Raw genomic sequence first — 17,538 nt, forward strand, 5'->3', positions numbered from 1 at the left:
AGAATCATTTATCAGTTGCCGAAGGTTATATACGAGGAGCGTCAGATAATAATGCAAGACTTTTTTCTGGGCCAATTTCCGTTGAAAAATGCGGAATTTGTTGTGATTCATCGTGAAGTATTCACGCTTCAACTCGTGTAGTTTCATTAAGTTTCGATATGTGGCAATGCTATACGTAACCTTAAAAATGGCGTCTGTAAGGAAGAAGCCTTCCAAGCAGAGAGCTGTCACTGAGTTTCTTGTGGCGGAAAACCGCCCATCGCTTATATTCGTCGGCTTGCAGAATGTCTGTTGAGACCTGGAAGTGAATAGAAGAATGGAGAGTCGTTGGGCGATACGTTTGTTATTATCGCGTATAATGTCGCGAAAACCTATACGTTCTTCCAAGTGGCGGACGGCCGCATATAGCTGTGACTCCTGCAGTGTTGGTAAGTGTGGACTAGAGACGGACAAACTCGTTCATCCTTGGGAAGTAGTTCACTGGTGATCGCTGTTTTTTGGTAACTGTTCAGTTTTACCCGTTCACTGTTCATTTGTGCTTGGTGTACGGTTTTTATGAAAAATTGAAAATTCGTAGCATGGGTGACTGAAGATGGAAGTCGTCAAGAGGGGGCACTTGCCTCTGCCCTGCAGTAAAGACTTTTTATTCATAACACAATTCCCACACACTTGTAATTTTCGTGATTCTGCAAAGTCTCTCCTTTAGCCAACTGTAGTGTTATGTGGCTGATCGCAAATAATAATATCAGGCAGCGCACGAAAAACCGGCTCCGTGCACAGACTGCTCGCCAATTACGCAGAATAGATAAACGTGCAATAATTAGGCAATGAAAAAGTAACAAATAAGCTAATGCAAACAACAACTTCGAAACAATAGATGACGACTGGCGGGCGACAGTGAGCAGTCTAGAACTCGGGAGTGATTCTTCGTGCGCCTCCCTGTACCACTGAAATAATATAGTAGAAGTTATCATATTATCTTTACCTAATGTGACACCAGACACTCGATTATAGAATGAGGACTTTATTCGGTTGTAAGTCGGACTGCCTTCCATAACAATGAACATGCTTTTTTACCTTGAATAAAAAAAAGACGGAAAGTGGCCACTCGTGTGTGCCGTGCCCACTTCCTTTGCATGTGAAATAACAAAAAAACATATTGCCTTTTTACAAGTATTTCTTTTGCTGTTCATCGAAATAGTAAAGTAAGCTGAAATACACTCCTGGAAATGGGAAAAAGAACACATTGACACCGGTGTGTCAGACCTACCATACTTGCTCCGGACACTGCGAGAGGGCTGTACAAGCAATGATCACACGCACGGCACAGCTGACACACCAGGAACCGCGGTGTTGGCCGTCGAATGGCGCTAGCTGCGCAGCATTTGTGCACCGCCGCCGTCAGTGTCAGCCAGTTTGCCGTGGCATACGAAGCTCCATCGCAGTCTTTAACACTGGTAGCATGCCGTGACAGCGTGGACGTGAACCGTATGTGCAGCTAACGGACTTTGAGCGAGGGCGTATAGTGGGCATACGGGAGGCCGGGTGGACGTACCGCCGAATTGCTCAACACGTGGGGCGTGAGGTCTCCACAGTACATCGATGTTGTCGCCAGTGGTCGGCGGAAGGTGCACGTGCCCATCGACCTGGGACCGGACCGCAGCGACGCACGGATGCACGCCAAGACCGTAGGATCCTACGCAGTGACGTAGGGGACCGCACCGCCACTTCCCAGCAAATCAGGGACACTGTTGCTCCTGGGGTATCGGCGAGGACCATTCGCTTCGCAACCGTCTCCATGAAGCTGGGCTACGGTCCAGCACACCGTTAGGCCGTCTTCCGCTCACGCCCCAACATCGTGCAGCCCGCCTCCAGTGGTGTCGCGACAGGCGTGAATGGAGGGACGAATGGAGACGTGTCGTCTTCAGCGATGAGAGTTGCTTCTGCCTTGGTGCCAATAATGGTCGTATGCGTGTTTGGCGCCGTGCAGGTGAGCGCCACAATCAGGACTGCATACGACCGAGGCACACAGGGCCAACACCCGGCATCATGGTGTGGGGAGCGATCTCCTACACTGGCCGTACACCTCTGGTGATCGTCGAGGGGACACTGAATAGTGCACGGTACATCCAAACCATCATCGAACCCATCGTTCTACCATTCCTAGACCGGCAAGGGAACTTGCTGTTCCAACATGACAATGCACATCCACATGTATCCCGTGCCACCCAACGTGCTCTAGAAGGTGTAAGTCAACTACCCTGGCCAGCAAGATCTCCGGATCTGTCCCCCATTGAGCATGTTTGGGACTGGATGAAGCGTCGTCTCACGCGGTCTGCACGTCCAGCACGAACGCTGGTCCAACTGAGGCGCCAAGTGGAAATGGCATGGCAAGCCGTTTCACAGGACTACATCCAGCATCTCTACGATCGTCTCCATGGGAGAATAGCAGCCTGCATTGCTGCGAAAGGTGGATATACACTGTACTAGTGCCGACATTGTACATGCTCTGTTGCCTGTGTCTATGTGCCTGTGGTTCTGTCATTGTGATCATGTGATGTATCTGACCCCAGGAATGTGTCAATAAAGTTTCCCCTTCCTGGGACAATGAATTCACGGTGTTCTTATTTCAATTTCCAGGAGTGTATGTATGTATTACATACCACGTAATTTTATTTAATTTACGTAATTATAAAATACATTTTAATTGCCGGTCATGGACGCTGAATAGAATACAAAAAGAATCAGAAGTTCAGAGTTCAAAGAAGGTATGAAACAGATCCAGAATGGGCCTGCCCAGCGAACGAAAAGAAACAACTCTATACTCAACTATGAGCAGTCGGCAGTGGAACTGCGACGAGTGGCCACGCGAAGAAGCACGAGTCCAAGCGAGACCGAGACAGACGGGAACGGGACCGTGGCTGGAACGAAACCGGCCGACGTGGCGTTGCGGGAACGAGACCGACAGTTTACCGTTACCGGGAACTATAAGTACATTCATGTTCATAAACGAAGGATAATTGCAGAATGTGGTGTCACACAACGTGGCACAACACAAAACTAGAGCTAATAGCACAGGCACATAGGGAACACATATGACACAGATCTGTAAGACCATGGTATTGGTGATAAGTTGAGAAAAATTTCCGTGGTGCCACACAACGTGGCACAACACAAAACTAGAGCTAATAGCACAGGCACATAGGGAACACATATGACACAGATCTGTAAGACCATGGTATTGGTGATAAGTTGAGAAAAGCTTCCCGAAACACATGTGCTACAAAACGCCACTGTTTCCTGCGCATGTACCCCGACATCAATATGGGATACGATCACCATGCACACGTACACAGGCTGCACAACGGATTGGCATACTCTCGATCAGGTGGTCGAGCAGCTGCTGGGGTACAACCTCCCATTCTTGCACCAGTGTCCTAGGGGTTTGAACACGTGCAGCGATACGTCGGCCGAGAGCATCCCAGATGTGCTCGATGGGGTTTAGGTCTGGAGAGCAGGCAAGCCACTCCATTCGCATGATATCTTCTGTTTCAAGGCACTCCTCCACGATGGCAGTTCGGTGGGGCAGTGAGTTATCATCCATCAGGAGGAAGGTGGGACCCACTGCACCCCTGGAAAGGCAGACATACTGGTGCAAAATGACGTCCCGATACATCTGACCTGTTGCAATTCCTCTGTCAAAGACAAGCAGGGGTGTACAGCCCACTAATCATAATCCCACCCCACACCATCAAACTACGACCTCCATACAGGTCCCTTTCAATGACATTAAGGGATTGGTGTCTGGTTCCTTGTTCATGCCACATTAAACCCCAGCCAGAATCACTGTTCAGTCTATACTTGGTCTCGTCCGTGGACATAACCTGGGACCACTGTTCCAATGACCATGTACTGTGTTCTTGACTCCAGACTTTACGGGCTTTCCTGTGACCAAAGGTTAGTGGAATGCAACCTGCAGGTCTATGGGAGAATAAACCATGTCTGTTCAGTCGTCTGCAGACTGTGTGTCTGGAGACAACTGTTCCAGAGGCTGCGGTAAGGTCCCGACAAAGCCTGCCTACAATATTCCGTGGCCGCTTGCGGGCACTGGCGGTGTGGTGTAGTACACTGCGCATGTCCAGTACCGTAGCGCCGGGCCACGTTTACTGTCTGCTGGAATCGTTGCCACAATCCTGAGATCACACTTTGTGGCACACGGAGGGCCCGTGCTACGACCTGCTGTGTATGACCAGCCTCCAGTCGCCCTAGTATTCTGCCCCTCATAACGTCATCAATATGTGTTCTTTGAGCCATTTTCAACGCACAGTCACCATTAGCACGTCTGAAAACGTCTGCACACTTACGCGCTGCACCGTACTCTGACATGTACCGACACACCTCTGCGTATGTCGACTGCTGCCAGCGCCACCGTGCGACGACCGTAGATCAAATGCACAGCATGGTCATACCCCGAGGTGGTTTAAACTCGCAAAGCGTCCACCAGAGAGTTGTTTCGCCATGTATGAGCATTATCCTTAATTTATGAGCATGAGCGTACAAAGCCGCGACAGAAGTGGACAATGAAAGACCGTTCTTTTGAATTCGTTCATCGCTCGTTCCGTTCATCTTGATGAACGGTTCCTTTGGACCTGTCAGTTCGCGAACGACCCATCTCTAGTGCGGACGCTCCCAGTGAAGGAGACAAACGGCTCACAACTTGACAATAGGACGTTTCTGTTCGTTGCGCTGACACACTCTTCACCAGTTTGGGTACTCACAGGTGAGTGCCCGCTGGTTTCTTCGCCGCCTAACAGAAGAGCATAAAGAGCAACGAAGCACAATGTGTGCGGGATTGGTTGCGCGTCACGAGGCTGATCGTGACAATTTTTTGTCCAACATTGTCGCAGGCCGTGAAACATGGGCTCGTAACTTCTAACGGGAAAGACATCGGCAATCCGAGGAGTGGCGCCACAGTAGCTTTATTCCGAAGAAGAAGCTCAAAGCCTCACCCTCAGCAGAGGCCCATGGTGACGGTCATCTGTAAGTTAGTTAGTTAGTTAGCTGGATGTGTGTTCCATTGATCAATCGCACGGTACGTAGCCGTTATGATGTGGAACGTGTCAAGTGCACAAGAAATGCACATATGAAACAAGATTTTATATATATTACAATACAGAGTTAAAGATTAATATTTCTGTTATCTACCCCATTTCCTTAAATGGCACAAAATTTATATACTATATTTACAGACTTATATTTTCCTATTCAACAATTCATCTATGGTATAGAAGGAATTGTCAAGGAGATATGAATTGAATTTATTTTTGAAGCTATTACTGCTGTCTGTCGGACATTTTATTTCATCTGGTAATTTGTCGAGAAATTTTATAGAAGCATATTTTACCCCTTTCTGTGCCAAAGATAGGTTGAGTAAAGGATAGTGTAAGTCTTTCTTTTTTGTGGTATTATAGTCATGAATGTTGTTTTTAAACTGGTCCATGTTGTTCAGAACAAATTTCATTAGTGTGTAAATGTACTGCGAGGCTGTTGTAAGAATTCCCAATCTTTTAAAAAGATGTCTACAAGATGTGTGACTATGAACCCCACTTTCTTTTGAGCGTGAATACTTTTTGTCTAAATGTTGAGTTACCCCAAAGTATAATTCTGTATGACATCAGAGAGAGAAAGTATGCAAAGTATGTTGGCTCACTAACTTCTATATCCTCAAAATTGACAATTATTCTGATTGCAAAAGTTGCTGAAACTAGCCACTTAAGAAGATCCAAAATATGAAATTCCCAATTACGATCTCATCTATATGTACAGCCAAAAACTAAGTATGCTCTCTACCTTCTCTACTCACTTCTGTTGATGTGTTATATTTATTGAAGGAACTGTACTTTTTGCAGCAGAAAATTGGATGTACTATGGTTTTTCATAGTTTAGAGCAAGCCCATTTGCAGAAGAGCAATTGATGACTTTCCCAAAGACCTTATTTCTATCATTTTCAATTGGAGTTTCTTTTACTGAATTAATAATGATGCTTGTATTATCAGGAAACAGTTCATCTTCCTGTTTCAGATAGGAAGGGAGGTCGTTCACATATATCAAGAACAGAAGGGGAACTATGGTTGAACCCTGTGGAACACCTAAAGTAATTTCACCCCAGTTAGATGAAGTGGCAAACTTATTTAAATCACTTGATCCATATAAGGAAACTGTTTGCTACCTGTTCTGTAGGTATGACTTAAACTACTTATATGCTATTCCATTTATACCAAAGAATTGTAATTTCTGTAACATAATGTCATTCTTCACACAATCAAATGCTTCGGACACGTCACAGAAAATTCCCATTGGTGACTTTTTACTGTTTACAGACTCTATTATGTGGACAGTGAAATTATATATTGCTGTCTCAGTGGAACAGCATTTTTGAAATCCGAACTGTGATTTACTAAGTATTCCATTACTGTTGAAATGGTTGACCACTCATGAGTACATTACTTTCTCAAAGATTTTTGTAACTGCTGCAAGCAATGATACTGGCTGATAATTATGGACATCTGTGATATCCCTCTTTTTGTAGAGACGACGGACAATGGCATATTTTAACCTGTCTGGAAAAATACCTTGAGTTAGTGAATCATTACATATGTGACTCAGAACATCAACTGTAATTGCTTCACATTGTTTTAATATCTTATTAGAGATATCATATGCTACAACAGAACATTTATTTTTCAAAGATTTAATGATTTTACCTATTTCACAAGAGGTTGTTAGGTGAAACTTAATCTGACTAAATTTTTTTCAAAACTTACTCTTCCATGTACTGCCTGGCTTTTTCTTTTGAAGTGTTCTCACCAATTTTTCCTCCTACACTTAAGAAATGGTTGTTAAATACATTAGCTACTTTTGTACTGTTTGTGAGGATGGTCTCCTTCAGTTTAACAGTAATAATACCTACCCCCAGTGGTTAATTTTCCAGCGACTCTGGAGGGGTTATCCTGTTTGATGACCTCCGTCATGGTCCAGTGGTCAAATCTGTAGTGCATTGTGCTACTCTCAGGGAATTGAAGAAACCACATTAGCGTGTTCGTCGCCACAAAAATGCGTACGAGAGACAATGGCCTCACACCTGCGCACCGGAGAGGAGCTCACAAAACTTCATTGGACTGTTCTCCCTCATCCACCTTACAGCTCGGATCTCGCACCTTACGATTCCGTGTATTTGTCCCAATAAAAGACGCACTCTGCAGGAAGCAGTGCGTGGAAGATTGGGAGCTTATTGACTGAGCAAGACGTTAGCTCCGACGTAGACCAGCAGAGTGGTACTATGCCCCATACAGAGGCTCCCTGTAAGGTGGCGTAAGGCCGTCGCATTGGACGGAGATAATATTAACAAAAATATGATTTTGTAGGCAGAAAAGTGGGGAATAATATGGTGTGTTGGAATCATGAATAAAACCTACACCCTTTCAGAAAAAAAGTGTGGCACTACTTATTGAACGCCCCTCGCATAAAAAACAAACAACGCGGCATTACGATTAGGGCGTAGACTGTTGTTAAAATTTACTTTTTTCTAAAAACATATCCCGTTCAGGAAAGAGGTTCTCATTTTTATGCCGTGCTTAAACAGTTGATGTTCGTCGACTGGTACTGAGACGATCTTCGAGCAGTCGACGGCTCTGGTGAAGTTACTCCGGCGGGCATCGATCCTCGCGTGGATACCATGTGGTGGCCGTGACGAAGCGTCCCCTGGTCCCACTCTCCCCACGTGCGCTGGCCACGAGGAGTCCTCGGACGGCGGCCGGCGCGGCACTGTTTTCCACATCCGGTTCGCCGGACTGCGCTGCGCCCACGGAGAAACTTTTGATTTGTGACTCCACCGCGGCCGGCGGCGACATCACCGGCGCCGGGGGAGATGCTGTCGCCTGCCGCAGCAGCTGTCCCTGTCAGCCGGTGACGGCAGCCACTGCCGCAAATTGGCGTTCCGCGTTTTCACCGCTACCACCTGCTGTCAGCGCCTGTAATGTCTAGGCTACGTGACACTACCGGTAGTGAAACAACAGGAGCTAAGCACTTGCCTTGCTGAAATTATTCGCTGTGTAGAGAGTGCTCAACAGCACAAACGGTACTCTTCCACTTCAACTTACAATTACACTGCTATGAAAAACTTTAGCACCAGCCTGATAAAAATAACATGGCGTATTACACTAAGGCGACAAAAATCGTGGGTTACCTCCTAATATATTGTCACTATCCTTTTGCCTGGCATAGCGCAGAAAAAAAAGTTCAAATGTGTGTGAAATCTTACGGGACTTAACTGCTAAGGTTATCAGTCCCTAAGCTTACACACTACTTAACCTAAATTATCCTAAGCACAAACACACACACCCATACCCGAGGGAGGACTCGAACCTCCGCCTGCAGCACCTCAGACACTCGGCTAATCCCGCGCAGCCCCATAGCGCAGCAACTCGACGTAAAGTGGATTCACCATGTTGTTCAAATCCCATTCAGAAGTACTGAGCCGCCGGCCGCGGTGGCCGTGCGGTTCTAGGCACTTCAGTCCGGAACCGCTTGACTACTGCGGTCGCAGGTTCGAATCCTGCCTCGGGCATGGAACTGTGTGATGTCCTTAGGTTGGTTAGATTTAAGTAGTTCTAAGTTCTAGGGGACTGATGATCTCAGATGTTGAGTCCCATAGTGTTCAGAGCCATTTGAACAGTTTTTGAATACTGAGCCACGCTGCCTCTATAGCCATCCACAACTGCGAAAGAGTTACCCATTCAGGATTTTGTGCCATGAGCTGACCTCTCGATTACGTCCCCTGAATGTTCGATGTCATTCACGTCGGGCGATCCGGGTGGCCAGATAATTTGCTCGAATTATTCAGAATGATCCTCAAACCAATCGCAAACCACTGTGGACCGGTGACATGGTACACTGTCATCATAAAAATCCCCTCGTTATGTGGAAACATGAAGTCTATGAATGGTTGCAAATGGTCCCTAAGTAGCCAAACATAACCACTTACAGTCAATGATCGGTTCAGTTAGACAACAGCACCCAGTTCATTTCATGTAAACACCACCAGCACTATTACGGTGCCACCACCAGATTGCACAGTTCCTTGTTGACAACCAGGCTTCGTGGGGCCTGCGCCACACTCGAACCCTAGCATCAGCTCTTACTTACTGAAATCTGGATTTATCTGACCAGGCCATGGTTTTCCAGTCGTCTAGGATCCTAAGGATATGCTCATGAGCCCAGGAGAGGCACTGTCGGCAGTTTCGTGCTGTCAGCAAAAACACTCACTTCGGTCGTCTGCTGCCACAGCCCATTAACGCTATATTTTGCTACTCTGTGCTAACGGATACCTGTACGTTTGTTGTAAGTCCCCCATTGATTTCTGCTGTTGTTTCAGGCATTTTTGCTTGGCTGTTTGCACTGGCAACTCTACGCAATCGCCGCTGGTCTCGGTTGTTACGTGAAGGCCGATAGCCACTACGTTTCCCGTGGTGAGAGGTAATGTCTCAAACGTGGTGTTCTCGGCACACATTTGACAATGTGAATCTCGGAATATTGAATTGCGTGACAATTTCCGAAATGGAATGTGTCATGCGTCTAGCTCCAACTACGATTCCGCCTTCAGTTAATTCCGCCTTCAGTTAATTCCAATCTTGCTGCCATAATCACGTCGGAAACCTTTTCAGATGAAACACCTCTCTACAAATGACAGCTCCGCCAATGCACAGTCCTTTTATACGTTTTGTACTCGGTACTACCGCCATATATATATGTGCATATCGCTGTCCCATGAGTTCAGTCACCTCAGTACTAGAGCTGTGTGGAAATGTAGAGAAGTGCGGGATCATATTGCCAGAGATCTCCCAGTAGTGCACAGAAAGTTGAACGTCACAAGGCTTGAGGTCTGAATGAGTATAGTGTCAAATGAGACTGGTCCCGCAACAGGAGGCAATTAAAGGAGCGGGAAAAGACGGTGTGTGTCCGCCAGTGAGTAGTTACCATGCACTGCAGTGATGTTCTTAATTACAACATGGCCTGGAGACGACGTCTGGATGATCATCAGTCATCGGGATTCTGGACGAAGGACGACGTGTGACAAGTGTAGCCCAGGAGTTTGGAGTTGCTCAAGCTTAGTCTCCCATGCCAGGGGGGCATTCCGAACCATACACAGTTGCATAAAGGAGAGAATGTGGTCGACCACGGTCAACTACAGCAGTAGATGACCGCCTCCTTGTGCAACTGGGGAGCAAGGACCCACGTAAAAGAGCGGGTGCTGTTGGTACAATATTTAACAGCACTACAATTCATACAATGTCAGGCTCCACAGTAGCCCGGCGACCTCATGAGGGTGATTTCTTTGCCAACGACCAGTATGTTGTGTTCCGCTGATACCCACATATCGACGGCTCCGTTTCCCATACCATGAGGATAGAGACTGGATCAACGAAGAGTGGAATAATGTGCTGTTCTGGGATGAGGTTCTGGACGTGCCGTCAGACGGTGAGAGGGGAGACACATAATGCATGCACCAAGGCACTTATGGGAGTTTTGGTGATGCAGATGTGGAGTGGGGAGGCATAATGTTGCATGGGTGTACTGACCTCCAGATCTTTGAACACGGTGCTACTGGTGAACGTTATTGGGAGACTGTACTCCTTCCCCATGTTCTCCTTTTCGGGGGTGCATTTCGCCCTGACTTCATTTTTATGAATGACTATGCGCAACGATATCGAACAACGCAGGTGGAGGAACTCTTGGGGCGAAAGGACTGGGCTGCCCGTTCCACAACTTAAATTCTATTGAGCACGAGTGGAATGCGTTGGAGAGGAGTTTTCAAGCACGTCCACATGCACCAACCATACTGCAGCAGTTGTCAACTGCGCTTGTCAAGGCACGGAATGCCCCACCACAGCCGGCCGCTGTGGCCGTGCGCTTCTAGGCGCTGGAGTCTGGAACCGCATGACCGCTACGGTCGCAGGTTCGAATCCTGCGTCGGGCACATATGTGTGTGCTGTCCTTAGGTTAGTTAGGTTTAAGTAGTTCTAAGTTATAGGGGACTGATGATCACAGATGTTAAGTCCCATGGTGCTCAGAGCCATTTGAACCATTTTTTGCCCAACCACAAGAACTCTTAACGTTGTGGCAGGCATGGGAGCACGTTGTAGAACACTTGATGCCGTCCGTGGTGATCGCATACACTATCAGGCTATCAGGAACCGTTTACCGCCTTTTTTAACGTCCAGGGGGCCATCATATGTCGCAATGACTTCAGTGTAATGTTTGTCTTTGAATAAAAGTGGCACTTCTGTTTGTCTCATTGCGTATTTCTTTCAAGTAACTTTTGTACTCTGGAGTAGCAGTTCTTTATATTTATGGTCCAAATTTCATTGTACTATGTTACTTGGCAGTGAAACATGAAACGAAAGTTGTTTTCGCCCCGCGGGATTTGCCGAGCGGTCTAAGGGCGCTGCAGTCATGGACTGTTCGGCTGCTCCCTCCGGAGGTTCGACCCCTCCCTCGGGCATATGTGTGTGTGTTTGTCCTTAGCTTAATTTAGGTTAAATAGTGTGTAAGCTTAGGGATTGGTGACCTTAGCGGTTAAGTCCCATAAGATATCAGACACATTGGAACATTTTTTTGAAAGTTGTTTTCGTGCTTCAGTTTTGCGCAACAGTGTACATCAACATCAACATCTATACTCCACAAGTAACGTTTGAAGTGTAGTATACCACTGTTTCATCACCCTTTTCGCCTTGCGCTCACGAATTGTGCACGGGAAGACTGAAATATTTGTTGAAGAAAAGGTACCCATAGGCTATGGGTATAACTGGAGCATGAAAGTCTTTTGGCACGAGACATGCGTTCGTTATTTCGGTGAAGTTGGTCAGTAAATGTGACGTCAGCTTCCGTTGCCGGAAACGGCAGGTAAAGTCTTCGTGTGGACAGAGGGCACTCCGTTGGTGACTGGGGTGGTGAGAAAACCTATTCCGGGTGAGTTAAACAGGGTACTCTGCGAACTGTGGAGTTGGTAACGGAAACGTTTGTTATTCCTGTACATGTTTTGAAAAGATTTCAGTATATTTCTTATTTGATAGGAGTGAATGAACGGCAAGTTTTCTGATGATATGGACGCAGCGTCGCTATTCACTTATGGTACTCTGCTCTACAACGAAGCAATTCGTTCTATTAATGGTCCCAGTTTCATCGAACTATATTATTTGAATTTTGCACAACGTTTGGAGTGTTGTATAGCACTGTTTCTGGACATGGGCCCTTATTGTGGAACTGATATACGCCTTCATGGACCAATATCTGTCACAGTCATACCTACTACTTTCGTCAAATATCGGTCAAGAATAATGTTACAACTTGGCCGTGTTATGGTCGTCGAATTGCGATCACTAGGTTTCGCCTGACCTACACTCCACTCTCAACATGTATGATGGCCAACTAGTAACCCGACGCGTTTTTAGGCCCACGTAGACGTCCTTGCTACACGTGTTCTTTCTTAATATCAGCTTATAGTCAGTCTCAACGTATTTCCTCAGTGTATGTTGTACGAGGATCGCTCCAAAAGGAGCAAATACCATTTTTGAAAAATCCAACTTTTGTTCTACATCTTTGATATTCATAGAGATCTACAAACATGCTTCCCGCCTAAATTCCAATTTAATTCAACCTTCTTCTGCAAGCCGCGCTGTTGTAGCACTCCGTCCAGATGGCCTTGGCGCCTGATGTTCGTCTGTCGCCCCCAGATGTTGTACAGTTCCTGTGTTGAGAGAACAGTGACAAACATTCACAAGAGATCGAAGAGAAGTTACATAGGGACAAAGCTGTTGATCGCAGGCCAATTAGTCGTTGGGCAAGTGGATTACCTGCTGAAAGTGAAACGTCAGTACTTGGAACCTCCTGTGTAGCGGGAGACTAGATGATCAATTTCTGTTTCGCTAAACGTGGTCGGCCACTGACGGGTCCACAACACCCACATATGCAATTCCTTGTCCGACTGAAACCGAAGTCCATGCATGTCTTCCTTCACGTCGCCAAAGATGTGGAAATGAGACGTTGAAAGTTCCGAGTCGTAGAGAGGACGCTGCAGTGTTTCCCAACCAAATCGCCGTTGTATAGTCTTCATTCAATTGGCAGTATGGGAGCGGGTGTTATCGTGCAACAGGATAACTACGTCTGACAGCATACCTGAGCGTTTCGACTTTATGGCGCGTCACAGTTTCTGCAAAGTGTCTCCCTAGTACTGTGCACTGGTTGTGGTTCCATATTCCGGGAACTCGACGAGCAGAGGAAGCATCCTGTTGCACGGTAACGCCCGCCGCCAATAGGACGAAGCCTTTGCTTCCCTAATTTGTTTGGGAAATACTTCAACATCCTCGGTGCAGCCTGCATCTTTCATCGTGTGATTTTCGCATCTTTGAGGACGTGAATAAGGACTTGCATGTACTCCGGTTTCAGTCAGACAAGGAACTGTAAGAGTGGTGTGGTTCTCGATTCGACAAAGGCCAATGGCGTTCTACGAAGCAGGAATTGATAGTCTCGCCTGGCAGTGGAACAAATGGTTTAACGCATTTGGTGATTACTTCTGAACGAAACCATTCCATACTACCGTTGTAGTGGGTGTTCGGTTTTCATTGGGCTGCCCCTTTTACATATCATAAATACAGCATGATCGTACTAGCCAGCATCCATCTCACCATAATCCAGCATGAAGTCGGATGACTGTGGCTAATTTGCTGTAGCAAGACAGCAACTGCGCTATGTCGTAGAAACAGCACGTCGACGCCATGTAAGCAAGTGGAAGCAAGAGTGGGTCTTTTCCGGCCAGCCAATAGGTCTCGGGAACAAACTCTGCTGCCAAGCTCTCATACTGGCTGAATCTCGTCGAAGGTCGCACGACTTACTAAGGCATAACTTAGTTTCCTGCCAGAGATGTACAGTCGTGGACAAAACGAGCGAGACCCCTCTCCTTCTCGTTATGCTGACCCGCACAGCTTTAAAGTCTGCTACGCAGCATAACAGGCAAGGCGACGAAGTGCTACCAACATACAATGCAAGTTCGCTCAGCTGATGTGCTGAGATAGCTAGCACTGGAGAAACTCGCGCTTCGCAGACGCCACAGCATCGTCTGCCACCACTTCGTGGGAAACGAAATACCTCAAGTGTAAGCCAATGTCTTGTATTCGCGTACCTGTGACTATGACTTGGCGGTTAAGTGTGATTATGGATAGTACTTATGTTCAGATTGCGAATCTAACATCATGAATAAAGACAAGGGGAAGTGAATTAGGCGTCCTTCCTTTTTCGTAACATCAAGTATATTTTAGTTATTCTTTCTTAAATGGACTGCGCAAAAAAGATGATATGAACAGCTTGCTGGCGTGAGTTAGCCTTGCGCTCAACAGCGCCATATCGCGGACCGCGCCGCTGCTTGCGTCATCAGTTCGAATCCTTCCCCGGGCATGGATGTGTCTTAGGTTAGGTAGGTTGAAGCAGTTCTAGATCTAGGTGACTCATGACCTAAGCAGTTTGGTGGCATAGATCTTAGAGCCATTTTTGACCTTTCGCGTAAATTTTCTTTACCTAAACGGCCGTATGTTTACATTGCGTTGACATAGCTCACTTTTTTTTCACCACCAAGGGACCGTATACCGTCGGAGGTGCGATACATTTCCGCTTATTATGTCCACCCGTACCCGAGATAAACGGGTTTTAAGGGTTGAGTAGGCAGATGGACGGTCAGGAAAGTGAGACTAGCAGGATTCCATTATTACCGATTTACGTTTTCGATCCAAATCACGTTTACGGGAATGCAAATGAAATCCAGTTGCCTATAGACGTGGTAATTCAAATTACACTATTAATGCCACCGCGTTTTAGAAATGCGAGCATTTCCATTGCTAGCTAGCTTAAGAAACACTTCGGCTAAAGAACGTTTTCTGGCTGTAGCATGTCTAATGGAGAGTTCGAAACATTGTAGAATATATTTGGCAGCTACGTCGCCGTATATTTCCTGGGGTGGTGCAGAATTATCCTACAAAATTTACTCACTAATAAACTTCCCGAATGATTGTCACATAAGCGATGACATAAAGGTAGATAATTCTTGTTTTTGAGTCCAGAAATCTCTATGCAACAGAAGCTGCAGATCATTTTGCCATTTTCATTGCGAAATTGCCGGCTTTTCATGTCTGTGGTAATAATAGAGGGTTGTTTCCCTGGGTTGTGTGCTAGCGTAGTGAAAGGTGTTTGCTACTGCAAGGGAGGTCTGGTTTGTTTTCGGTTCTAATTTCGATGGAGGCAGATAGACTATCAGCAAAGGAATTTCCAGAAATTCTCGCGCCCCCATTACGCTTTATTACTACCTTTATTCTGTACCGGCGCCCTGTGGATGTCGATATGAAACTCTTGTAGAATTTCATACTTGTTACTGCCTACTTTTTTCGCTTCTGTCAATAATTGAATTGACTTATGTGTGTCACTGAATGACTTTTAATTGAATTTCGTTATGAATCTTCACGCATTGCTAAATTTGCACACTTTCATGATAGGTCCTCAACGGTAATCCCTTATGACTGAACGTTGACACAGACCATTTCGCGGCCGAATGCCCATAATATTTTGCTAATTCGTAACGATCTGTGGTATTTTATCTTACTAAAACAGTTACGTTACCTCGATAAGCTGAAATTCGTTTCTATTAGTACAGTTCACACTCATTAGCGTTTCTTCTTTCATTTATATCTTATATTTAGGTGTTGTGGTTAAAACACTAATCAGCATTAATATAGTCTTACTACACATGATTGAAAACAGTCTGACAAATTTCGGAAAGTTTTTCAAATTCACGCCTGTGCATAGTGTGTTGGTAGCACTACGTCGCCTTGCCTGTTATGCTGTATAGCAGACTTTGAAGCTGTGCGGATCAGCAAAACGGAAAGGCGAGGGGTCTCGCTCGTTTTGTCCACGACGGTACATCTCCAGCAAACAGATAGCTAACTACAGATCTTTGAGGCAGACCAATGCCTGTCGATGCGCTCAGTAACACGCGGTATAAATAGGTATGCTAACAGCAGACGCATTTCAGCTGTAATACCAAAACAAACCGCTGGCGGGTCACACAATATGACTGCACCACTCCACCATCGTCGACACCTGCGAAGGCTTCATATGACTTTCCTTGTCCTATGCAAATGTCCACCGTATATATATTCCCCAAAATCTCTCTCACACCTCCATAATTCATGTTTACAGCCTTAGTTTCTTCATCCGCTTATCCACTCCTCCCCCAAATTTTATTCACCTGCTCATTTACATGCCTTTATCTGCCTGTCAACATTAAACGAGTTCGAACGCCACATGACTATAACCCCATCGCTTCCTCCCATGTTTCCGATTGTCAATCGTTGCAGCGCCTGCCGCAGCATCCGACTCCCAGTTCACTTTTAGCAGACCCTCCCAGACGTTTTGGCAACTTATCAGACCTGACTCACGCTCCACACCGTTTCCAATATCAGGATTGCTCTCTCTCCTTTTCTTCTCACTACTGTGCCTGGGTGTCTTTTCTTGTTACGTAACGTTCACTTAACATATCCACCGAATAAACACAAATTGCACTAATTCACTCGCCTCTCCTCTACATATACATCTACATTTATACTCCGCAAGACGCCCAACGGTGTGTGGCGGAGGGCACTTTATGTGCCACTGTCATAACCTCAATTTCCTGTTCCAGTCGCGTATGGTTCGCGGGAAGAACTACTGCCCGAAAGCCTCCGTGCGCGCTCGAATCTCTCTAATTTGACATTCGTGATCTCCTCGGGAGGTATAAGTTGGGGGAAGCAATATATTCGATACCTCATCCAGAAACGCACCCTCTCTAAACCTGAACAGCAAGCTACACCGCGATGCAGAGCGCCTCTCTTGCAGAGTCTGACACTTGAGATTGCTTAACATCTCCGTAACGCTATCACGCTTACCAAATAACCCTGTGACGAAAAGCGCCGCTCTTCTTTGGATCTTCTCTATCTTCTCTGTCAACCCGACCTGGCACGGATCCCACACTGTTAAGCAATGCTCAAGTATAGGTCGAACGAGTGTTTTGTAAGCCACCTCCTTCAGATCGTTCTGTACGCATACTCCCAGATATTTTACAGAAGTAACTGCTACCAGTGTTTGTTCTGCTATCTTATAATCATATAGTAAAGAATCCTTCTTTCTATATATTCGCAATACATTACATTTGTCTATGTTAAGGGTCAGTTGCCACTCCCTGCACCGAGTACCTATCCGCTGCAGATCTTCTTGCGTTTCGCTGCAATTTGCTAATGCTGCAGCTTCTCTGCATACTACAGCATCATCAGCGAAAAGCCGCATGGAACTTCCGACACTCTCTACTAGGTCATTTATATATATTGTGAAAAGCAATGGTCCCATAACACTCCCCTGTGGCACGGCAGAGGTTACTTTAACGTCTGTAGACGCCTCTCCATT

This window comes from Schistocerca gregaria, chromosome 5 (genome assembly GCF_023897955.1).
Source record: "Schistocerca gregaria isolate iqSchGreg1 chromosome 5, iqSchGreg1.2, whole genome shotgun sequence".
NCBI lineage: Eukaryota > Metazoa > Arthropoda > Insecta > Orthoptera > Acrididae > Schistocerca > Schistocerca gregaria.